Source organism: Cupressus sempervirens, chromosome 6 (genome assembly GCF_028749045.1).
Source record: "Cupressus sempervirens isolate cs-2001-9-10 chromosome 6, ASM2874904v1, whole genome shotgun sequence".
NCBI lineage: Eukaryota > Viridiplantae > Streptophyta > Pinopsida > Cupressales > Cupressaceae > Cupressus > Cupressus sempervirens.
Window position 1 is genome coordinate 74412474 of NC_143123.1, and position 26736 is coordinate 74439209.

Genomic DNA, 26736 nt, shown 5'->3' on the forward strand with positions numbered 1-26736 from the left:
TGAAGAGTTCACTCCAATAGACAAGGAGAAGTACCAAAACTATTGATGTACTTGTATAAAAGGAGTCGAGGTACACCCGACCATCCAATGCGAGATGGAGGCTCTTATAGTAGACACCCCTCTTATAGAAATATGTTAACTAATTGGAACTAAACTGCAAATAGGAAGCAAATAAAAGATCATGCCCCTAGTCATCACTTCTCTAATCAAAAATGAGATTATCGAGTTGCTCGAAGGGACATGATAAAGCAAAAACAAAGCAAACAAAGAAAAAAAAAGCTTAGCATATCCAAACAAGTATGTCATTTTGAATTCATTATTTGTCATGGGATTGATGTCAAGTGTCAATGTCCAAAACATGTTTGAAAGAAATCTCTTTAGTAGGATGACAACAATGGGCAGATTCAGTCAGAATGACTGATGACTGAGGTCAAAGAGGAAACTTCAAGGTGAAGAACCTAGGAGGACTGAACGATAGATAGACATAGCCAAGATGATTGGTGATTGATGCAAGAGAGATCTTCCATAAAGGAATCTAGAGACATGACCCAAGTGACAATAGGCAGACACAACTGAAACAACTAATGACTATTGTGAAAGAGATTCACTGAGGTGAATCTTAAGAATGAGTGAAACTAGCGATAGGAGGCAGACATAGTGAGGACCACTGGTGACTGTCACAAAGGAGATTCTATAAGGAGAATCTCAAAAAGAGTGACACTAGCAATAGTAGGCAGATGTAGTGAGGACCACTTGTGACTGTTGTGAAGGAGATTCTATGAGGAGAATCTCAAAAAGAGTGACACTGGTGATAGTAGGCAGATCCAGTGAGGACTATTGGTGATTGTCACAAAGGAGATTCTATGAGGAGAATCTCAAAACAAAGAGTGACACTAAAGGGGAATGCCCTTAAGCCGTGACAAGACTCAATCCATGTATACATGTGTGAAAGCAGGAAACCAAAGTAGGAAAGCGGAAGCATGAAAGTGACTGTACATAATAGTCAGAAGATGCATTGCAAGATGGAGCATTGGGAACAAGAGGCACCTGTTTACTAGGTTTTCACCTTCTTGGCAGGATTTTCCCTTTTTTGCTACCATGATGCCTATTTCCAGGTTTTCATCAATGACACTCTTTTTTAAAAATTTTTTTTTGTATTTTTCTCTTTTTGATTTTTTTTATGATTTTTAAATTTTTGATTTTTTTTATTACCAAGGTGCCTATTGCTAGGTTTTCACCAGGGTAACAAATTTTTTTTTTAAGGACTTTTTCTGATTTTTAGATTTTTTCAGCACATATAGATATGTATTAAGAGCTATTGAGATTAGATCAACTACAAAATTGCTTTAGGTGGAGAGTGTTGATAGGTTCCTTGAGCACTTCTCCTTGGGTTGTGGAAAGATGATAGGTACTAGATCCATATACTGCAGTGATGATGTAATGACCAAGCTATTTCGGTTCAAACTTTCCTTTTTGGACTCACTGTTGTTGATTCTTAGGGTTCTCTCTCAGGACGAGATCACCAGCTGGAATTGTTGTGGCCTAACTTTCTGATTGTAGCTTCTTGACATTCATTTTTGATAGGCTCGTAGATGATCATAGGCCACTTGTCGACGCTCATCCAATAAAACTAGCTCTTAGAGCTGAGCTATCCTATAGTCATCATCAGTAATAAAGCCCTTCATAGAGATTCTCAAGGTAGGAATCCTGACCTCTATTGGAAGCACAAAATCCACCCCATACACCATTGGAGTTCTGATACTTGTCCTATATGCCCATAGGCTGGATTAATCTAGAGATGCCAATCTCTCCCTGATTTGTTGAATATGTGATGAAGAATCTTGAGGATCGCCTTATTGGATGCCTCAACATGGCCATTACCCTGGGGGTAATAAATGGAACACCAATTTTGTTTGATTTTAAATTTCTTGCATAGTTCCTTGAGGTCTTTGTTCTTGAATTGTCCTCCATTGTTAGTAATGATTGAGGATGGTACACCATATCTGCAAATGATGTAGTTTGTAACAAAAAGAGCTACAATTTTTCCATCGGAAATTGTGAGAGGTACTACCTCTACCCACTTTGTGAAGTAATTTGTAGTTCTGATAATGAACTTATGTCCATTAGAAGAGGTTGGGTGAATCTGACCCACCAAGTCAAAGGCCCATTGTTGAAATGCCCATGTTGTAGTAGAGGGAATCAACTCTTTGGCTGGAGCATGGATAAGGTTCCCGTGAAGCTAACACTACTTGTAAGATCTAGCATACTTGATAGCTTCTTGCTCCATTTTAGGCCAATAGAAACCATCTCTAAGGAGTTTGTGAGCTAGTGTCAGGCCATTTGAGTGAGATTTGTAAATTCCCTTGTGAACATCAATTAGTGCATGTTTGGACTCTTCAAATTCTAAACACTTAAGGAGTGTTCCATCGAGACCTCTCCTACATAGATCGTCAACAACAATGACATAATGCAAAGCATTATGGATTAGGTAACGTTTCTCATTCCAGGTCAGACCTTCTGGAATGGTTTCATTTTGAAGATAGGAATAAATGTGATGGTAGCTAGATGATTCTTGTCCTATGATAGAACAGATCATCTTGTTCCACCAAGAACTCATGTCAAAGATCATTTTAAGGCATTTGTAGTAGGGAGGCCAAAGTAGCCATGGCAATAGTCACTTTATTATCTGCTCATGGAACTTGCTAAAAGGTAATGTGTGCAAAATACTTCTTCAAGTCATCAACCATGTGCTTGTAAGGAATTAGTTTTTCATCCTTTGTTTGATACACATTATTAACCTAATTAATGCCAAGCTGAGAGTCACCATAAATGTCTAACTGATCCACTCTCCATTCGGCTGCAATTTTCATGCCATTGATCAAAGCCTCGTATTCAACAATGTTGTTTGTAAAAGGAAACAAAATCTTGTACGCCTTTGGAAATGAATATCTCTGTGGTGTAATGAAGAGTAATCTAGCATCTGATCCTTGTTGTGTGAAGGACCCATCAAAGAACATGACCCACATTTGGTGTGTGAGTGTCAGAATCAACTCATCGAGGAAATATATGTCCATTGGCAGGAGACTCTATATGGGTGCATCGACCAGCTGATCTACAATTGCCTATCCCTTGATAGCCTTGTGTTCAATGTATTGGATGTCAAACTCATTGAGTACCATGACCCATTTAGCCAATCTTCCTATGAGAGCTACGTTACTAAGAAACTACTTTAGTGGATCTATTTTAGCCATGAGCCGTGTAGTGTGGGAAAGCATGTAGTGTCTCAGCTTCTGGGAAGCAAAGACAACTACCAAGCAAGCTTTCTCAATAATGCTATAGTTCTTCTCATAAGAGATCAGTGTTCGTCTCAAGTAATAAACATCCCTTTCTTTGTTGTTGTTGTCTTCCTGAGCCAATAGGATTCCCAGAGACATTTTAGTTGCTGAAATGTATAAAAGCAAAGGCTTCCCGTGGATAGGAGGTATTAGAATTGGTGGATTAACAAGATATTATTTGATCTGTGTTAATATTTTCTCACAATCCTAGCTCCAATTAAATTTTACACCCTTATGTAAGGTCTTTGTGAAGGGTTGTGATCTATCTACCAATTGTGAGATAAACCTACAAATAGATTGGAGCCTTCCCTTTAGTCCTCTCATTTGACTGATGTTCTGAGGTGGTGGCATGTCCATTATTGCTTGTACTTTCTCTGGATCCACCTCAATTCTTTTTGTAGAAACAATTTATCCCAACAACTTACCTGGTGTGACACCAAATGCACATTTCTTAGGATTGAGCTAAAGACTGAATTTTTCCATACGATCTAGGATGGGTCCCAAATCTTGTAGATGAGTATTGCATTTAGCACTTTTGACAAAGGTATCATTGACGTAGTCCTCCATGGTCATATGCAAAATATCATGGAAAATTGTAGTAACAACTCGCTGATATGTAGCACCAGTGTTCTTCAAGCCAAATGGCATTACATTCCAGCAAAAGGATCCCCATGCACATGTGAAAGCTATTTTATCTCGATCTTCTTGCACAATTTTTATCTGATTGTATCCAAAAAAACCATCCATAAGTGAGTACATCTCATAGCCAACCATCATGTCCACTATTATATCAATATTAGGGAGTGGAAAGTCATCTTTAGGACATGCCAAGTTGAGATTCTAAAAGTTAATAAAAACCCAGATAGATTTATCATGCTTGGAGACTGGAACAATATTGGATATCCATTCAACATAATCAATTGCATGGATGAAACCATCTTTTAGAAGTTTCTTCAGTTCTTCTTTGACGATCAATGCAACATGATGATGCATTTTTTGAAGCTTCTGTTTAACTAGTTTGATGACTGGTGCTATGGACAAGTGATGCATGATAAGCTCAAGATCTAGTCTTGGCATGTCAGAGTATGTCCAAGAAAGAATTATCTTCTTTTCTTTGAAAAAGGTAATGAATTCTTCCTTTTCTTTAGGTGACAACAACTATGCCAGATATATCATATGAGGATGTTTTGTTGTGCCCAGGTTAATTGGTTGTGTTGGCTCTATCAACACTGATGATCTTTCCTGAAAGTGACTAGGAAGTGCATCAAATATCTCATCCATGGGTGCCTTAGAGAGGTTTTCACCCTTGGATATGTCTTTTGTTTTTACTTTTTTGGGTTTTGACACTACCACAACGTGGCTTTCACCATTAGACCTTTTGCATTTTTTATTTTTAATTGTATGACTGAGATATTTGATGTCAGCCTCAGTCATGCTAAAACTTTTCTCATTGGTGGAAGATGTTATAGGTTCAATAGCATTTAGGTAATAGGCGAGAGCATAGTCATTCTGGAACATGGGGACTTCACTAGATGCATTAGGGTTCCAGTCTATAAGCTCATGATGTGTGAGTGAGAGAATGGTGGCTGGTTTAATTGCGTTCATAGTCTAGTCATTAAGTGCTTGGACCAGTAATTTGAGACCTACAGTGACATCATCCACATATGTGTTCGAATGCCTCCAAGTACGAATGTCAACAATTGACAACTCTAGGACACTAGTTGGAGTAGACCCATGTGACCTAACCCTAGATGTTTCACCCACTTTGATTTGGTTTTCACAGACATACACTTGGTCAATGTCTTTATCAGTAGTTTCTTCTGAAAAAGAGTCAAACTCATACTCCTTAGGATTAGTGCTACATGGCGAGAGACTATAGAACTCCCCAACAGTAATAGGGGCATACTCACCTTCATCCTCTGGGTTCTTACACATAATGATTGACTAGATTCTCACTTTTTTGAATGATATTTGAGTTGCTCAGTATTATCCTCAGAAGAATCACTAGTATCATCCACAATGCTAACACGTGGCACAAAGTCATCTGGCTCAACGAAGAATTTAGTGAGATCATGAGGAATAGGATGAGGATAAGAATCCTCATCATTAGATTCTTCCTCTTGAGTATCTGACTCAGCTTATGACTCATTTCTAGATGAACTCTCAGGTGTTGGTATGAATTTATTTTGTCCCAAATGGAAAGGAACCTTCTTAAATCCTAGGCTAGTTGTATCACTATTGCTTCAAGCTATTGCTCTGATAGGATCAATTATGCCATTGTTATTGCACCCGATAGGGCCAGTCCCCTTGTAACCAAAATGCTTCATAAGCCTAAGACTAGGCCCATATTTCTCAGGAGTGATTTCTCAAGCTTCCTCTATTAAGTCTATTGGAGCCTCTTCTCTATAAAGCCATGCTGCAATGGCTCTATTTTCACTTTCATCCTCTAAGGGAATTGTAGCCTTAACAAAAGTTCCATTATACTTGGTCTAAGGTGTCAGTACAAATGGCTTCTTTGCCTCTAAGGGTCTCCCATAATGACAAGGAGATTCTGGAAGAGATGTCAATGACAACATTGGTTCAATGCGATGCTCTCTGATGCTAGTTTCTTTTAGTTTGTATGACTGCTTGATTTGTTTCAGCTTATTGTCATGATAATCAGTGGATTCACAATTAGCAGGGACAAAATTTTTAGCAGCCTTGAGCATATTGCAGGTATAGCTAGTAGTGGCAGGAATAGTAACTTTGAAGCCATGAAATTAGAACTTGATGCATTGGTGGTATGTGGATGGCACAACACGCATCTCATGTATCCATAGCCATCCTAATAGAATGTTATAAGCCAAGAGAATGTCAAGCACCTATTAGGTGACATCCCTTTCTACAAGACCTATGTGAATGGGTAAGACCACAAGACCTAGAGACTTTTGTTCCATTTCATCATACGCTTTGATAGTGATCTTACGTTGGGGATCAATAGAGTCCCTAGAATAATTTAATTGTCTAAGCAGAGCAGTAGAGACAATTTCTAGGCTAGTGTTATTATTAATGAGTACCCAACGAACATGTGTCTAATGTATCATAACCTTGATGTGTGGAGGTTGATTGTGTGGGTGACTCAGCGAGTTATCCTCCTCCTCAGAGAAGGTCATAAGATAAGGTGAAGTCAGGTGACCTACCATGGATTGAAATTGCTCAAGATCAAGATCTTGAGGAACATTTGCCTCAGTGAGGACTTTGTCTAGAATTTTCCTATGAGCAGATGAGATTTTAAGTAGCTCAAAGATGGAAATATGACCATTAGTTCATTTCAATTGATCGAGAACACTATAATTGGTTGTCGTCGAGTTCATTGTGGGTTTTGCACCTTTGCTAGATGGACTAATGAGGGCTTTTTCTTTGTGTTGTTCAAGATTAGAAGTAGAAGGCACAGGGCCTTTGAGCACCAACTTGGCATGAGAGCGAGTGACAACATTAGCACAGTGTTGCGAGGGTGTATTGTCCATTGTGTTGAGAGTAGGACCCCTCAAGACAAATGGTGTCTTGGGTTTGTCATTATCTTGTTTTCCCTTAATGGTAATAATGTTGTAGTATTCAGAATCCATAGGTTCAACCATGTTGATCACATTGTCATCATTGGAATATGCATAGTTGACCTTGTTGTTGGGTTGTGGTTTTGAAGTCTCTCCTTTTTCATAGGCTAGGAAAGGCTCTTTGAATGCCTTGTGATCTGAGTTTTTGTTATGTCCATCTACCACAAGATCACCAGCATCAATCATGTCCTAGACTTTATTGTGCAAGTTTATGCAGTTGCTAGTTTTGTGTCCCTTATTTTGGTGATACTCACAGAATGAGGTTTCATTCTGCCATGGTGGATGTGGATGTGGATCATAGGGATGAGGATTGTCCATTGGTGAAATAAGCTTATGTTGTAGCAATGTTTTGTAAACCACATCCAAAGGTTCCCCCAAGGGTGTATATTCTCACTTGGGGTGTGTGGCCCATGAGTTTCTTGGTTTGTTCCCATATGTCTTGTTGTCAGGGGGAGGTTTCTCAGTGTTTTTGGTGGCTTTGAGGCTATCTGTGAGATTAAATGCTGCTTTAGAAAATTTGGGGATGACATTGTCAACAACTCCATGATGTACGATTTCTTGGTTCTTGTTGACATGTTTGGTTTTATCCTTGTTGGAAGTGAAACTTTTTTTTATGTCCCTCTAAAGAGTGAGTTCACCTTTCTTGATCATAAATTCCTCAATACGAATAACCTGTGTGATCATGTCTTCAAAGGTACATGGACCTTGAAGTTGGACTCTATATCTAAAATCAGGTAGGAAGTTATTAGTGAAAATGTCAAGCTTCTCTGTTTCTAGAATTTTGCGGGAATACTTAGTGTGTAGTTGCCTCCATCATTGGAGGAATGTAAGAAAAGGTTATCCAACTTTCTACTTAAGGTTGCACAAATCTCAAATGTTGATAGGATGTTGAATGCTATGAGAATATTGCTAAACAAATAAGTTGGCAATTTCATTAAACTTCTTAATATCGAGAGGTAAATGTGAAAACCACTCTAAAGCCTGACCACTTAGGCTTCTAGGGAATAAACGCATGAGGTATGTTTGATGGTGTATAAACTCCATAGATGAAGCACAAAATTCCTACAAATGATCTTGGGGATTAGTGGTACCAAAGTACTTGTCATACTTGGGTAGCTCTATGCCTCGTGGGAAAGGCGACATGTTTATGCTTTTGTCAAATGGAAATGGATAAAGAGCATCCAATGTGTATGTTTTTGTGAGTTTCTCTTTCTCATGCATCATTTGAGCCAATTGGTCTTGCATAATTTTCAATTTTTTTTGGAGTTTAGAAGTCTTAGTTTCTTCTTCAGGCATAATAATGGTTTCCACATTGAAATGATAGGGCAACTTAGCTCCCTCTTGGGCAAGTTTGAGAAAGTACTTTTCTTTCGCTTCATTGAGTAGGATTCCCATGATCTTTTGAAAGTTTTTGTCTCTTCGACATTTTGCTATGTGTTCAGAGAGTATTTCCACCTCTTCCTGTTCTCATCGGTGTCATGGTCTTTCTCTTTCTCTTTGTCATTCCTAGGTGGTCCTTGATATCTACTATGACTACTGTGTTCAATTTCAGTGTGTTTTGTTTTGAAAGGTCCTTTGAAAAGGGAGTCAGACATTGTTTTTTGGGATACAAGACCTCTATCTATCTATATATCCTCTTGATACAAATGATTCCTAATTTGTTGCAGGTTTATGGAAAATGTGTGTTGGACTCGACCTGTCTTGACAGGTGAGAGGGATCATGAAGATACCTCACTAGCTAAATTAGATGTAGATTGTGTAATGAAAGGTAAGTAACCTATATCATGATTATGACCCCTAGCATGACCTCACCTAAGTCTAAGAGGATAAAACACGTTGTTGCTCCTAGTTGAAAAAGTCATAGACAAGGACAAAATGCAAGAACCTAGACAAGGATTGCACTAAGACTGAGTCTCAATAGGATAAGACAAGAATGTTATATACTGAGGCATGAGTAGTCTGATTTGAAGGCTAGAATAGCCCAAGGTTATGACTAATGTAACATAGAGTATGACAAGCACTAAAGAATGTGAATCCAAAAAAAAAAGAGTTAAAGGACAAGACTAGGTCAAAGTGCAAATCACAAATCTTCAGTTTAAGCTAAATGCCACTATTCAGGATTGTGTACAGATAGAAAAAGGACAACTCAATGCAGGAATCAAATTGAATGGAGATCACAGATTGGTTAAAGAGGCTGATTTGATAGTTTTATAGCAAGGTCTCATGCAAAGATTCTATAGGAGCAGTGCAAGAAAGTTTTTCGAGTCGTGTGAAGACTCAGAGCAACAATTTAAATTCACGCGAAGACTTTCTTTGGCTCATGTGAAGAAGTTATAGGACAAAAAAATATAGTTGGAAAGATTTCACATGGGTAAATGAAAGATCTTGCGCAAAGAGTTAAGCAGGCTCACGTGAAAAAGATGAATTCTCGCACGAGAAAATGCAAATCTATGCACAAAAATCAAGACCATTTTGATAATAGCATTGGATTTCGAAGAGATTTGTTATTGTTTGGACAAATTGACAAGCTAGTTGGACTAATTTGTTGAATAGATAGCAAGGTTAACTTTAAAAATTGTTTAAACAAATATTTAGTTGCAATTAGGTAGAGTGTTTGAACCAGGTAGTGTGAAACAATCAGTAGTCGAATACAACCCAACTAAGGGCAAAGAAACTCAGAGGGACAAGGGAGTCTTGACTCTTAGTTTGTTTATGGAAGTTTGGACACGTTGAAGACTCGATAACAAACATGCTTTATCCCTAGAAATAGAAAATGGTAGAGAAGGAAAAACCTTTGTCCCACATCTTATGTGCATGTGTGTACCTCACATAGCTGTGTCACCCCCTAAAGGGCGCCCATGTTTTTGGTATATTCAAAGGATTCAATAGTATACGCTGAACGAGCACCCTTGTGGCAAGGGATGAGCATGTATACCACCTTCAAACATCCAGTAGCATGCCTATGGTGAGTTCTATAGGAGAGATTATTGCCCCTCCTTGCACAAAGATTATGCCTCCTTTCTGAGGTGAACCAGGTGGCTTCTAACTAAAGGTTTTTACTTGGCTTCCGTTCGTATTAATTCCTAGTGGCTCCACAAGAGGAATTGAGACCAGCAACCCACACCAACAATTGAAAGTGCACACTACTTGCTTAGCAAGCCAGGGGCTAGCGCTGACTAGTGCACAGACAAAGCTTCCCCTTGATATGCGATATCAAGAATCAAGGGAAAGAAATTAATCTAACTTTGGAGTCTTTTGCTCTATAAAGCATCTTGATTATAGTGAGTTGGAAACCTCGGTGAAAGGAGTGTGCTCACTTGGGTCATTCCCAGAGATCGGATCACTCTGGCAAGCCCTCTAAAGGATTGACTCGAACTGGTGGTCTGGATTTAAGGGTCCGAGTTTTTGATTTCCCTCAAGGGGAAAGAGCATAATCCTCTATCTTATTTCCTCACCCAAACATGTAGAACAAATTAGTTACCCACTTAGCTTAATCAATCTAGCCTCATTCTTCCTAAATATTTTGATTCCTTTAAAAAGGAAATCATCATCTCATCATAGAAAAGAACAATCACTGAAGAACCACTAAGCTACTTGCCTCCCTCAGAATGTCATCTTTTGAAAGTGTCTAGGTTTCTGATTCACCCTTGGTCATGACCTCCAAGTGGTGAAGAGCATAATCCCCTATTCTTTCGTCTTGCACCCTAAGAAGTTCACAAGCCCTAATTAATCTATGTTTTGAAAGCAATAAAGAAGACACACTATTTTGTGGGTTTTGAAAGTAGTCTTCGTCAAACGTATCTTCAAATATTGTCCTGCAAACAAGGGTCAATTTTTGTTTGAGTGGGTTTTATAAGGAATCTTCATCAAAGATGTCTTGTAGAAAATAGTTAAGCTACGAAAATTAGAGAAACATAACAACATAGATTCCAAGAAAAGCACGTTAGCAAAATTGAATGAACAAGATGCTGAAAAAGCTAAAATTGAGCTTTCTATTGCAAATGTTTGTGCAAAATCTTTTGTAGAGTCAAGCAAAATTTTGTGTAGTCACATGAAATCTTTCTTTGAGTCACGCAAGAAAATAATGTGCTGCGCAAAGACTTGCGCAGTTGGGTACTTTTTCATGCGATATGGTATAAAACTTCGGGCGAGAACTTAAAATCCTTGCGCAAAAATAGGTCTCACATGAAGATTCAAGTATTGGCACAAAATAGTACAGATAGAACACTAAAATAACATGAAGAAATGTAGATGAGGCCAGAGAAATTGATTTCCTTGGCCCCACAGTGGGCGCCAAAAATGTATACATGAAAATGTGAGCCTCAAAACCTCACACACACTTCAATGTGGTCATTACTTGCAAAGTCATCCTGGAATGAACATTGAATTGTTCATCTGAGACACTCAACAGTGTGACTCATTGCCTCCTATCTAAAGGGATTTTTCCTATTCAATGTCCTTAGAGATGAGGCTTAGGCAATAAGACTCTCTAAGAATGAAGGATTTGAGATGCAACTAATCTATATGAATATGCAAAGTAATCTAGAATGAGATATGCATTTTAATCTAAGAACATGTAAAGAAAATTAGACTAAATGTATGCCTATTAAGATCTAAATGAAATTAAGCTAAGAAGATGAAAGTGTATGAGAATAGTAATAAAATTATATGAGTGTAGAATGTAGTAGAAATTCAAGATCGATTCAATTCCACCCCTTTGATGAGGAATTATGAGTCCCTTAAATAGAATTCCTAGAATCCATCAATGGATGAGATCAACCCAAATCAATGGTTAGGATTAAAGGAAAGATTCAGTTAAAATGGAAATTTGTGCAAGTGAAGTGAATTTTTTTTGATCTGAGTGTGATGAGCAGTTAACTGAACTTGCCATGGGTGTGAGATCAAGTTAACTAGATTGATTCCAATTCGAGAGAGAGTTCACTCAGAGTTTCCATTTAGAATTGAAGAGTAGAATTAGGAAAGATTTTTAATTTAATAAAATGAGATATGACCTCATAAATACCTTTTCTATTTAATTAAATAATCACATTCAATTCATTAAAAAAAGACTTATTTATTAAATTAAATAAATTTAATTCCTTAGTACATTAGCCTTAGGGTATAATTTAATTTAATTAAAGTATAAATACTTAATAATTAAATTAAATATTAATCAATAAGTTTTGATGTGACTAACATGAATAAATATTAGAGGAATTAAATAATGAGCATGATGAATGCAGATTCGGGTTTTCTGCATCTGATAATTAAGTCAAGTAGCAATAATCAGAATGAGAATTGCCTATTAGAATAAGTCTTAGGATTGGTCAGAATAGACCAGAATTTTTATAATGGAAATGAGCCAATTTTGGGGTATTACATGTCTATACTTTTGAAAATTGTAGCAATATCCCTCAAATCTAGGTGCAATAGGTGTACTGCTAACCTTTGATCTACATTCATGTGCTTGGTAACCTTGTTTCTTGCAATTAAAATAGTTACCAGTATACTTGGGCTTAGGATTATGATTACCAATCTTTCTTCTATAGATGTTTGTTGTGTGTCCAAGTTTTCTACAATGATAGCATGTAGGTTGGCTCCTTGGCTTTATGTTAGTTTCTCTCCACTCTTAGATGATTCTATTTTTCTAGCAGAGTGCTTAATATGTTCTAAACTAGAGGTGTCACTAGATGACCTTGGTGATCTCATCAATTCTTTAAAGTATCTTATAGCTTCACTAGGTTTGTTCATCCTTTCCAAGAGTTCCTTCTCATATCTTAACTCATTCCTTAGTTGGTCACTTTGTGGTCTTAGATTCTTAATCTATCTTTTTTATTATTTAGCTCCTAATTTTCAAGTAGCAATTGATTCAACATGTCTAGTTGATTGTTTGTAAAATTTTTCACATTAGATGATCTTTCATCAAGTCTTGAAGCTATTTGTCTTTTATCTTCAGCTGCCATGACTTTGTCTTCTTTAGCTTTCCTTTTATGTTCAGTCCCTTCACATAGCCTTATTGATTGTATTTCATGTTCTCTCTTTAATGCTCTAACTTCTTCATGTAGTATATTGTCCTTCTCTAATAGATATGCTATAGTTGCATCAATTTCATTAGAATTTCAATCATCAAGCATTCCTTTAGTATCCACTTCTTGATAAAGTGTGTCATTTTTTTGAATGTCCATCTCTTTTATTTTCTTTTATTTTCTTTGAGGACTTCCTCAATCCCTCTCTTGTTGCTTCAAGCTACTATACTATGATATGGATGTCAAGCATATGATTTTCAACAATATTTCCCAATTTATAAGCCTCTATCTCCAAGATCTCAACTCTCAAGTGGGTAAACTTCTTCTAAGAGAATAAAGCTTTGATACCAATTTTTGGAAGTTTATTGGGAAAGTGAGATAATGAGAGAGGTGGGGTGTGAATCTGGATCACTAAATTTTTTATCCTTCAAAGCAAACAACTTAACTATATTCACCACTTAATTCATCAAATATCTAGATCATAATTAACATAACCTAAAACTTGAAATGTTGAAAATAGATCTAACTACTCATCACATCCATAAGATTAAAAATAAAAACATAGCACAAAAGATTTTGGTTATGCAAAAACCCTCCAAGGTGAAGGTAAAACTAGGGTGGGGAAGACACGCACAAATCTTCACTATTGTAATAAAAAAGTTTTCCTGTTAGGGCTACAAATATGAGCATTTTTGATGATCTATCCTATGAAGGTTCTTCACTATTAAGATCTTTACAATACTATTATGTCTACCTTGATTAAAGGATTTAAAACTCACAATGAAGTAAGCACTATGTTAGGAGATTTACTTACGCCTATTAGGACCACTCTATTAAGATATTTATCCTGAATCACTTGCTAAAATGTATCATTACCTGATCCTTTGATTTGAACTCATAATGCTAATTATGGATCTTCTCTTTCTACTCTTTGATCTGATCTCCCATCTGATATATGGGTAAAAGCACAAACTTGTGTCACCCTTTATAAAGGAAAGTGATATCAGAATATAAACTCTTCAACTTTAATGACATAAAAGTGGCATTTGTGTTTGGAATTTCAAGATTATGTAAACTTATGAAATGTGTAAAATTGGATGAAGTTTATGTTTGTAATTATTTTTTAAAAAATTGAGTTAAATTTTTTTTTTTTTGAATTTTTTAAAAAATGCTGAAAATTTAGAGTTTTTTCCCCATCAAAAAAAAATGCAAATGATCATATTTTGGTCTAATTATGGAATATGTTAGAGTTGACATGTATACGTAGTGCACCAAAAAAGAAAAATTAAAATTTGGCTAATATTTTTCAAGTTATAACAGGTCAAAGTCAAAGTTATCAGAAATTGATAGTTTTTTTCTTCTATCAAACTTTTTCTATCAAATCTACATTTTTTAAAAATAAATTACATATTCTTGAAGAAGACTCTCTCCCCTAGTGTAGCATTAAAAAATAATAATTTTTGAACATGATTTACTATTTTTTTCCTATTTTTGAATAGACATCTTCCTGAATCTTAAAATACCTACTTCTAATATTTTCAAATTATAACACATTATGCATAATCAAAATAATAAAATATTTATATGATCATAATCTTGATTCCGAGACCTACAGATTTATATTTTTAGTTTTTTTAAAAACTTCATTTTAGTAGGTCAAATTGTCTTTCAAAGTGAGATGTTTACAAAAGTTCTTATTTTTGGTTGTGTGGCTGCCACTTAGGATACCACATAGACAAATTCGGTTGAAACCCTTTCGATTGTAGGTGTTTCAGCCAAAAGGATTTCAGCCATAACCCTTGTTGGCCTATCAAACTACCAAGGATTAATTTGGATGTTTCATATAAAATATTTTTTTTCTTTTTTTAATAAATATAAAAAATAGCGAAAGATAAAGGAGCATTTTCAGAATACAACGATTTTTAAACCCATTTTCAGCAACTATTTCATAAATTTAATCAGAACTGCAAAGGAACAAATATTTTTAAGGTGCTTTTTCCTGTCTACTTATTTTTATGTATTCTATACTAAAGCATTAGCATGTATTTAGTGAAATCTAAATTAATTTTTTTGTTTCTGTAGATTAAAGTATTCAATGGGCAGTAAAATGAAAAGATCAAGGAAATATGATAGAATAAGAGATGACAAAATAAAGGGTCATACAAAATGTAACCAAAACCAACCTACTTAAATTCCTGAAGAGGATGAGATTCACAAAGAGAATGAAAGTAATAAAGAGGAAGAAATTAGCAGTTCTAATGATAGAAACAAATTAAAAGGTATAGCAAATTTGATCGATTTGGATGAGGAACTAATTTTTAACCAAATTCCATCTAAAGATATGATAAATGATAACAATATTATAAAACATTGTCAAAACATGTGGGATGAATATTTCAAAGATTTTTTTTTTTGGATAGGCACAATTATTTGTCAGGAGAAAATATATGAGACCTGTTTTGGAGTTGTTGGGCATTGATAATAGGAAAAACCATGCACATAATATTAATAAAACAATAATTGAAAACTTGCAAGATTCTTATAACAAAATTGACAACACAACTAGAGGAGGTGATTTGAGTAATGCATGTAGAGCATTGATGACTACTATATCTAGTAAAAAATTGACACATAGAAAATATGTAATTTCTGATGTACTACATATATCTAGAAGAATTGTAGAGAGATACATCAAGAGGAGAAATATGCTAGATGATAACATTGATAATAACTGGGTGAATATTTCTAGAGTTCCTCAAAAAAACATAATTTCTGAAGATGTAAAAAGAGAAGTTATTGAATTTTGGACCACCCATTCTCATGTTTCTTCCAATAGATGTGATACTATACAAATTAAAGATCAAGGGACAGGGGCTAAAATTGAACATCCAAAACATTTCATAGATATAACTCAAAGTGAATTATTTCAAACATTCAAGAAAAAATTTTCAAATGTCAAAATATGTCAGAGAATGTTTGAGAGTTTGTGTCCTTTCTTTGTACACATAAATAAGATGCATGAATCTTGTTGTTGTCAAAATCATGTTGAATTTGGTCTACACTTGCAATCATATAAAAAAGTTATGGTAGTACTTGATCCTAATTTGGTCATCCCTAGTAGTACAACACAATTTGCAAAGTCCATATTATGTGATAAATTAGAAGATTTAGATGATTTCAAAGTGCAATGTATCAAAAATCAGTGTGAGGATTGTGGAGATTTACACAAATTTTCAATGCAAATTGATAATATTAATGAATAAAAACCAGTTTCATGGATGAGATATGAATATGAGACATACCAAAATAAGACAGGGAATGAATCCAAAAAGAATATATTGAAAGAAAGTGAATTGCGTTATGATGAGTTTATGACCAAGTTCCATCTATTGATATATCCACATATCCAACATTTCCATGGTGCACGATGGTAGGCTAAATAGTTTTGTGATTCCAAAAATGGTTTTCCACCTAGTTGTATACTTTCAGTTGTAGATTTTTCTAAGAATTATACATTTGCACCTCAAATAGAGCTTCAAGGGCAATATTATCATTCTGAACAAGTTACAATATTTGTGCAAGTGACCTATAGACATGCACAATTTGAGGTGGATGAGATAGAAAGGTTGGATGAAAATGAATGCATTATCATCAAAGAGGTTCATTTCTATATTAGTGATGATAGAGTTCATGAAAGGAGTTATGCGGCTCAATATTTTGCAATGTTCTTTGAAGATCTTAGGAATCATGGAATAAATGTTTCAGAGCATTGGATTTGGTTTGATGGATGTGCAAGTTAGTATACATGAACTTACACATTTATTTAACTTTATTTTAACTTATATTTATTTGTACATGCCTATTTCAATTTGATACATGTACATAGATAATTGTCTCTACTTATCATTTCATGTTCACAGGACAATTCAAATCTATAAAAGCATTTAATTGGTTAGCAATGCAACATACTAGAACCAATGTTAGGTTTTTATGTAATTTCTTTGAAAGTGGACACACAAAAGGGGAGCATGTATAAAGCATGTGCTTCGACAACATGAACTTGTAGGTAAATATGCATGTTTAGTACTAGTAGCATATATTTTAAATTATATATATGCATGTTGTATGTACATACAGGGAATACGATAGAGAGTGAAAATCAAATTATTGAATGTTGCAAAGTTCATTTTGCTACTCGAGATACTGAATACAATAAGCATTACTTTTGGGAAGTGAAAGGTGAACTTTATATTTATTTTTAATGTATTTTTCAAATTCTTGAGTTTTTTAATTAAATATTTATTATGAAATATGACAATTACTTTTTGTATTTGTAATAGATATAGATTGGTCTAATCCTTACAATTGTCAAATGATTCCTGGTATTAGAAGTTTACATCAAGTGATGACTACAGGAAACCATAAACCTCTAGTAATTAAAGTAAGAGAGAAAACATGTTTTTGTGATGACTGCATTAAGGACAATCCAGTGAGTGCATGTGAAAATATTGTGAATGTATTGTTAGAAATGCTTTTTATAATAATTGAGAAGGGGGGGGTGGAATTAATTATTGAAGGTCCAAATGTCCTATTCAAACTTTTCACTTAGTGTAGTGAGCCCATTCAACCATTCATTCATCCAAGCATTAATTTTTCTAATTAGCAAGTTATTGTAAATCAATATCCAAGCATAAAACATAAGAAATCAACACATAACACAACAATTTACATGGAAATCCAATTTGGAAAAAACCACCAGTAACATGCTACTCAATTCTCACTCTTTTGAAGTGATGCTCTATGAAAGACCTACCCTGTTAAAAGCTTACAACACATTGTCAAATGTGACCTTGTTAGAGGATTTAACTACCCTGTTAGAAGTGGGCTTGGTTAGAGGACCTTAGAACATTCACTTGGAATGCCACCCTATTAAAGGATTTACAAATGGATATTAAACCAACCTAAGTTCATAGGATTTTCTCTTATCTAATACAATTGCTAGAGAGTATTAGAAAATCTTTGACCTGACTACAACATACAACTTAACTTGTAGATTTTAGATCACTTCTTAGCTCATACCATTGCCTGGCCTTCAGTCTCTGTAACTTTGATAGCTTGCCCTCCTTTCAAGCTTAGTCTCCTTGAGTTTCCATGTTCACTGTACTAGTGCAATCATCTCTTCATGACCACTTTGTAGAAGTAGAGCCTCTGTGCTCTTCCTTCTCCTGGAAACCCTTAACCACTTTGCAATTTGGCTCTTTGGTAGTAGCAACATCAGCAACATTTTCTTCTTGGTCTATGACTTTGTAAATAGAAGTCTTGGAGTTCTTTTTCTCACTCAATTCTTCCATTCTTTAATTTCAATTCATATGGATTAGGTAGGATTCATTTCATCTATCCCATATTTTCTTTCCTCTAGAAACTTCTTGAATAATCCTTTTGAATTGGCCCACAAATAGTTTACATATAATTCTCTGCCACCAACTCATCATCCTTATCTTCCAACTCGTTCAAAAAATTCAAGGTAGCCACTCTGTCGGCTTAGATTTTGTGAATCTTCATTATTTGAAATAATGTAAAAGCTTGGCACGATTGAAATACTGATGCTCAACACATACTATGTTACTTGGCATCATCTATGTTTTTCCTGATGCTTGGCACCTGATCTTCACTCGACACCAACTAAGATTTTCTGATGCTCGGCACTTGAACTTCACTCAGCATCTAAAGATCACTCGACACATGCTAGAATTTCTTGTTACTCAGCTCCAACTGAGAATTTTCTCGACTTCAACTAACTTGCTTGGCACCCACTAATGATCTTAGTTTAAACTTTGCAATCAACCTTGTTACAACTTCTTCCTCCAAAGTTTCTAAGTCTGACCATCCTCTATATCTTTGAGTATGTTATCAATACATCATTTAACCATTGTCTTAATTGGTCCTTACACTTCATTACAACATCATAACTCAACCTTTCCTTTAGGTATTATTGTTACATCTTATTGATCAAATGCTCTTCATCAATCAACTAAGTGATAGTACTTGGATATTATAAACAAATATCATTCCTGCAAATAGCATGTTTGAAATCAATGACAAAAAAATGATTGAAAACATTCAATCTTCCTTCTTTGCAACAATCTCCCTCTTTGATCTTCAATAATGAGCTTTTCAATTAGATTTTCAACAATCTTCCTCTTTGGCATTGATGGTAAACCAAACTGATCAACCATCAAACTAAACTATTTAACCAAATGCTAACTAGGTTAGAACAGTAAGTCAAATGCCAAAAAGTAATTGTAACTTCACATCTCCCTTTACTATTCTGATTGCTTCATTTCTGCTTCTCCCTCTTAGCTGTTGTATCCTTGTTCTTTGTTTTTCTCCCTCTATATTTCTCATCTTCTACTATTTTGATCAACCTCTAATTATTTTTGTCAACTTCTCCCTCTATCTTCATTTGATTAGTATCTCCTTCCTACTTTTTATCACTAGATCATCAGCATGTGATTAGTTTCTCACATCTTCTCCCTCTTTGATAACAATGCCAAAGACATATTAGCATCTTAATATGTAAATGTAGCTTTTGAAGGTTCCTTCAATTTCTCCCTCTCTCACCTTACTTGTGACTAATTTGGGACTTCAACACATCTACTATTTTAGGCATGAATCCTAAAGTAAACATCTTCTGCATCAATCAACTGATTTGATGTAGGGTAGTCTTGCTTTTGCCTCAAGTAGCCTTGGCTAGGGGTATCACCCCTAATTTACCTCTAAGATACTCAAAAGCATCTTTAGGTAGTGCTTTTGTGAAGATTTCAACAATCCATTCCTTTGAGCTAACATATTCCATCTTCAGTTGTTTGTCTTCCACCAACTCTCTTACATAGTGATACTTGATTGCAATGTGCTTGGTTTTAGCATGCATTACAGGATTCTTTGATATGTTGATAACACTTGTATTATCACAATAAAGTAACATAGGCTCATTTACCTCTTCCTTCATATGTTGCAACAAATGTTTGATCCATACAATATTCATGCAATTTATAGCAGCTACAACATATTTAGCTTCAGCAGTGGACTGTGAGGTACAACTTTACTTTTTGCTGGTCCATGTAATCAACCTTTTTCCTAAGAAAAGTGCTCCTCCACTGGTGCTTTTTCTATCATCAATGTTACCTCCCCAATCTACATTAGTGTAGGATTTTAGTTCAAATTTTTCATTCCTCTTGTAGTACAAACCAAAGTCATCAATTCTTTTTAAGTACATTAATATTCTCTTTATTGCCATTAAGTGATTTTCTCTTGGATTTGTAAAAAATCTTGCCACTATTCTAATAGCTAATGCAATGTCTGGTCTATTATGTACAACATATTGCAGCTTTCCAATCATTGATCTTTATAATGTCTAATTTACTTTAGTAGACTCATCATTCTTGGATAGCTTATGTCCTATTACCATTGGTGTGCTGACTGGTTTTGACTGTTCTAATCCAAATGTTTTGAGTATCTTCTTGATCTATTTGGATTGGGTCACAAATATACCATGTTTTAATTGATGTACTTGTAATCCAACAAAGAATTTGATCTCTCCAAAAATTAACATCTTAAATTCATGCTTCATTTGATTAGCATAGAACATCTTTTCCTTCAAATATTATATCATCAATAAAGATTTTTGATATCAAAATGTCTTTAGCTTTTTCAACTTTGATGTACAAGTTGCTATTGTCATTTGTTCTCTCAAATCCTATCTTCATAAGATGTTTGTGCAGTCTCTCATACCATACTCTTGGTGCTTGCTTCAATCCATAAAGTGCCTTGTGTATTTTGCAGACCATGTCCTTGTTCTTCTCATCAACAAATCCCTTTGGTTGTTCTATGTAGACTTCTTCTTCTAGTATACCATTAAGAAAAGTAGACTTCACATCCATTTGGTACAATTTGAAACCTTTTTATACAACATATGCAAGTAATGTTCATACTCCTTCCTTCTTGCAACAGGGGCATATGTTTCCCCATAATCCAGTCCTTCTTGTGCATAGCCTTTGCAAACTAGCCTGGCTTTATTTCTTGTTATCTCACCATTCTCATCAAGTTTGTTTCTAAACACCCATTTGGTACCAATCACATTCTTATCAGTTAGTCTAGGAACTAGGGTCCATGTTTTGTTCTTCTCAATCTGATCTATTTCTTCTTCCATGGGCTTATTTCTTCTTCTATTTCTTCTCAATCTGATCTGATCATCTTGTAGCACATCTTTCACTATTTTAGGTTTGACCTTGCTCAACAGACATTATTCATTCCTTAGTCTATTCTTTGTCATTGGCCTAGCATGCTTATCACCAATGATTTGATTTGCAGGGTGATGTCTTCTCACATACTTAGCTAATCTTGATTTTGTCCTTCTTTCCATGTTTTATCCTTCAACTTTAGAATCATTTTGTTCTTCTTCATCAAGTACTTCATCATTCCTCTCATGTATACTATTTTTAGAATAAGAATGTGCATTTCCTACATTTTGTAGCTCAACTTCTGAATGTAGCTTGGCATTCACTGAATGAGACTCGATAGATATTGAAATTTGTTGCTGATTCTCAACTTGATTTGCAGCATTCTCTTCAACAGTCATTCCTTCATAGAAGCATACAAAGGATCTATAATCCTCTAATTTCTTGGACTAATCAACTTGAAATTTTGCATGCTCATCAAAATTTACATTTGCACTCTCCACAATCTTGTTAGGTGTTAGTGTTCAAACACTTATATACCTTACTTCTAGTGTAGTATCCAAGGAATATGCCTCATCACTTTTAGCATCAAACTTTCCATTTGTAGTATCTTTAAGAATATAGAATTTACAACCAAATACTTTGAAATATTTATAATTGGGTGAATGACCATACCATAATTCAGAAGGTGTTGCATTTGTACCTTTCTTGACTTGGACTCTATTCAGTGCGTAGACTGTAGTACTTATAGCTTCTCTCTAGTATTTTGGTGCAACATTTTTCTCCATCATCAAGGTTCTAGCACAATCAATCATTGACCTATTCCTCTTTTCAACAATACCATTCTGTGGTGGAGTTCTTGGTGCTGATGTTTTCCTTTTGATACCTTTGTCATTGCAAAATATTTCAAACTCCTTTGATGTGAACTCACCTCCTCTATCTAACCTTAGGAATTTCAGGTTCTTTCCTATTTCCTTCTCAACTTTTTCCAAATACCATTTAAACATTTGAAATTCATCAAATTTTTTCTTTAAAAACATAGTAGTCATCATCCTGGAATAATCATCTACAAGTAGCATTATGTATCTATCTCCTAGGTAGCTTTGCACTTCTATTGGAACATATAAGTCTATATGGAATAACTCTAGTACTTCTTTGGAAGTTTTTCTTTTTCTTTTGAAGCTAGACTTAGTCATCTTCCCTAGTTGATATTGTTTGCACATTTTTTTTTTAGGTTTCTTTAATTTTGGCAATCCTTTGACCTTCTTCTCCTTGCTGATACTAATCAAATTATCAAAGTTAACATGACATAACCTTTTATGCCACAACCACACATCATCAAATCTGACAACAAAACATGTTGCATCTTCCATATCTAGGTAAAACAAATCACTCCTAGTTTTTTCACCTTTTCTAATCAGATTTCCATCAGTGTCATGTAGATCTTAGCAATTTTGTTTCCAAATTCAATTTTGCAACCTACATTTCCTAACTGTGATACACTCAACAAGTTGTAGTTCAATCCATCAACATAGTATGCATTATCACATGAAATTTTCTCTTTGAGTTTAATAGAGCCTTTTTCTTTGATTTGACATGGAGCATCATTACCAAATCTAACACTATTTCGATAATATTGAGTAAAGGTAATGAACTTACTTTTGTCTCCTGTCATGTGATGTGAGCATCCACTTTCTATGATCTACTTGTCATTCTTGTTCACACGAGTAACCAATGTTGTTGCTTAATCTTCATCTTTATCTGATTCATCCTTGATGGCCACATAGACTACTTCATCATCATTCTCATTAGAATCTTCTTCAACAATATAACATCTTTTTCCTTTTTCCTTGTGGTCTTTGCTATCATCTTACCTCTTGTTCCTGTACTTTCTTCCTTCTATATAGTTCTTCTTCTATGTACATCTTGCAGAAATATGACGTACTTCATTGTAATTGAAACATAGGATAGGTAGCTTACCTTTGAATTTACCTTTTCCTCTATGGAATCTCCTAGCCAACAATGCTTCTAACTGTTCCACATCTTCTTCATCTACGCTAGTATCACTAGATGCATCTTTTCCTTTTCTTCTCTTCTTGCTTGATGCCTCTTCCTCAGTGTCTTTTATTGTCATCTTGGCCTTGAAAGTAGATTTAGGGTTTTCAGGTCTGTAGTTATCAAAGTTGGACAATTCAAATGTAGTAAGTCTTCCCACTATTCCTTCAAAGGTTAGTGTGTTCCCTTGTACACATCTTAACACTTGGATGGCTGAAACTCTAATAGCATAGATAGGGAGTAGAGTTCTTAAGTATTTTTTGATGAAATTTTCTTCTTCTAATTGACCGCCTAGACTTCTTATTGCACTTACCACTTATTTCATTCTTGCAACATATTGAGCAGCATTTTCACCTTCCTCCATTTTCATGTCATCAAACTTTCCTCTTAGGCTTTCTCTCTTTTCTCTCTGGAAATTTTGATCTCCTCCATAGATATCTAATAAGGCTTTCCACATCTTGAATGCAGTATCAAAATCTTTGATGTCATCATATTCTGCATAATTAAGTGTAAAGGAAATCTCCAACATTGCTTGATTGTGCTCCTTTTTATTCAAATCATCTACTGTAAGAGGTCCTGTTGGACTCACATGTTCTATTCTAATTGAAGTTTGTGCATAGTTACCTATTGATCTAAGGTGCAATTTCATCAGACTCTACCATGAAAAAAGTTGTCTTTGTTGAGATTGGGAACTTCTCTTTTGGACATCTTGATCTTCTTGCTTCTAGTACCTTGAAACTAAATTAGTAGACTGCTCTGATACCAATTGTTAGAAATGCTTTTTAGAATAACTGAGGTGGGGGGGGGGGGGAGGAATTAGTTATTCAAGGTCCAAATTTCCTATTCAAACATTTCACTAAGTGTAGTGAGCCCATTCAACCATTCATTCATCCAAGCTTTAACTTTTCTAATCAGCAAGTTACTATAAATCAACATGCAAGAATAACACGTAAGAAATCAACACATAACACAATGATCTACATGGAAACCCAATTTGGGAAAAATCACCAGTAACATGCTACTCAATTTTTACTCTTTTAAAGTGATGCCCTATGAAAGGCCTGCCTTATTAAAGGCTTACAACACATTTTCAAATGTGACCTTGTTAGAGGATTTAACCACCCTATTAGAAGTGGGTCTGGTTAGAGGACTTTAGAACATTCACTTAGAATGCCACCCTGTTAAAGGATTTACAAATGGCTATTAAACCAACCTAAGTCCATAGGATTTTCTCTTATCTAATACAATTGCTAGAGAGTATTATTAAATATTTGACTTGACTATAACATACAACTTAACTTGCAGATTTCAGATTAGTTCTTAGCTCATACCATTGCCTAGCCTTCAATCTCTGCAACTCTGATAGCTTTCCCTCCTTTCAAGCTTAGTCTCCTTGAGTCTCCATGTTCACTATACTAGTGTAATCATCTCTTCATGACCACTTCATAGAAGTAGAGCCTCTATGCTCTTCCTTCTCCTAGATGCCTTCTCCTCGACACCCTTAACCACTTTGCAATTTGGCTCTTTAGCAGTAGTAGCATTAGCAACATTTTCTTCTTGGTCTATGACTCCTTAAATAGAAGTCTTAGAGTTCTTTTTCCCACTCAATTCTTCCATTATTTAAATTCAATTTGTATGGATTAGTTATGATTCATTGGATCTAATCCATATTTTTTTTCCTCTAGAAACTTCTTGAATAATCATTTTGAATTTGCCAAAAAATGGTTTACATGGAATTATGTGCCACTAGCTCATCATCCTTATCTTCCAACTCATTCACAAAATTCAAGGTAACCACTTCGTTGGCTCAAATTTGGTGAATCTTCATCATTTGAAATAATGCTCCAACTCAACACTATTGAAATACTAATGCTTGATACATATTGTGTTACTCGACATCAACCATGTTTTTCCTGATGCTTGGCACCTAATCTTCACTCAACACCAACTAAGATTTTTTGATGCTCGGCACTTGAACTTCACTTGGCACCTGAAGATCACTTGACACATGCTAGAATTTCTTGTTACTTGGCTCCAACTAAGAATTTTCTTGGCTTCAACTAACTTGTTTGACACCCACTAATGATCTTAGTTTAAGCTTTGCAATCAACCTTGTTACAACTTTTTCCTCCAATGTTTCTAAGTGTGACCATCCTTTGTATCTTTGAGTATGTTATCAATACATCATTTAACCATTGTCTTACCTGATCCTTGTACTTCATTACAACATCATAACTCAACCTTTCCTTTAGGTAATCTTGTTACATCTTATTGATTAAATCCTCTTCATCAATAACCTAAGTGATAGTGCTTGGATCTTATAAGAAAATATCATTCCTACAAATAGCAAGTTTGACATCAATGACAAAACAATGATTGAAAACATTCAATCTTCCTTCTTTGCAACAATCTCCCTCTTTGATCTTCAACAATGACCTTTTCAATCAGATTTCGAACATGGATATGTTGTACATTGAAATTTGAAGGAGATAGTTCGAAAGCCTCTTTTTGAAGATACTGACATTGACATTGACATTGACATTCATGATCCCATATATTTAGCCAATTATGAGTGCATTCCTAATTTAGTTACGGTAGGTTTGTGTGCATATACATACATATGTACGTATGTATGTATGTATGTATACATACATACATACATATATATGTATATGTATATATATATATACATAAATACATACATATATATATATATATGTATGTATATATATATATATATATATGTATGTATGTATATATAGATAAATATAAATATATTCATTTTAAAATTAATTTATATTTATCTATATATACATACATATATATATGTATGTATATATAGATACATACATATATATATGTATGTATATATATACATATATGTATATATATATACATATATGTATGTATATATACACATATATATATATATATATATATATATATATATATATATGTATATATATATATGTGTATATATACATATATATATGTATATATATATATGTGTATATATACATATATATATGTATATATATATACATATATATATATATATGTATATATATACATACATACATATATATGTATGTATATATACATACATACACACACACACATAAATTAATATACATGTATATTCATTTTAAAATTTATTTATATTTATTTATTTTTATATACATGCAAGAGATATTTTTGCAGTTCAAGCCTTACTAGATAATGTGAAAAATGTGGACTATTATCTTTTAAGATGTACAAAAGCAAAACACAAGTTGCTAGAAGGAACTATAGATGCTGATGAAAAATCATATCCATTTGGATCAGTTGTTATTGAAGGAACATATTATCAACAAACAAGGGTAACTAATATTGGTATTGAATTTATTGAATACAAGCCTGGAGGAAAAGTTTTACATTATAGTAACCATGTTATAGCACCAAAGTTACAATTTGAAGCAATACAAAGAAGAGGACATCACGGAAATCAAAA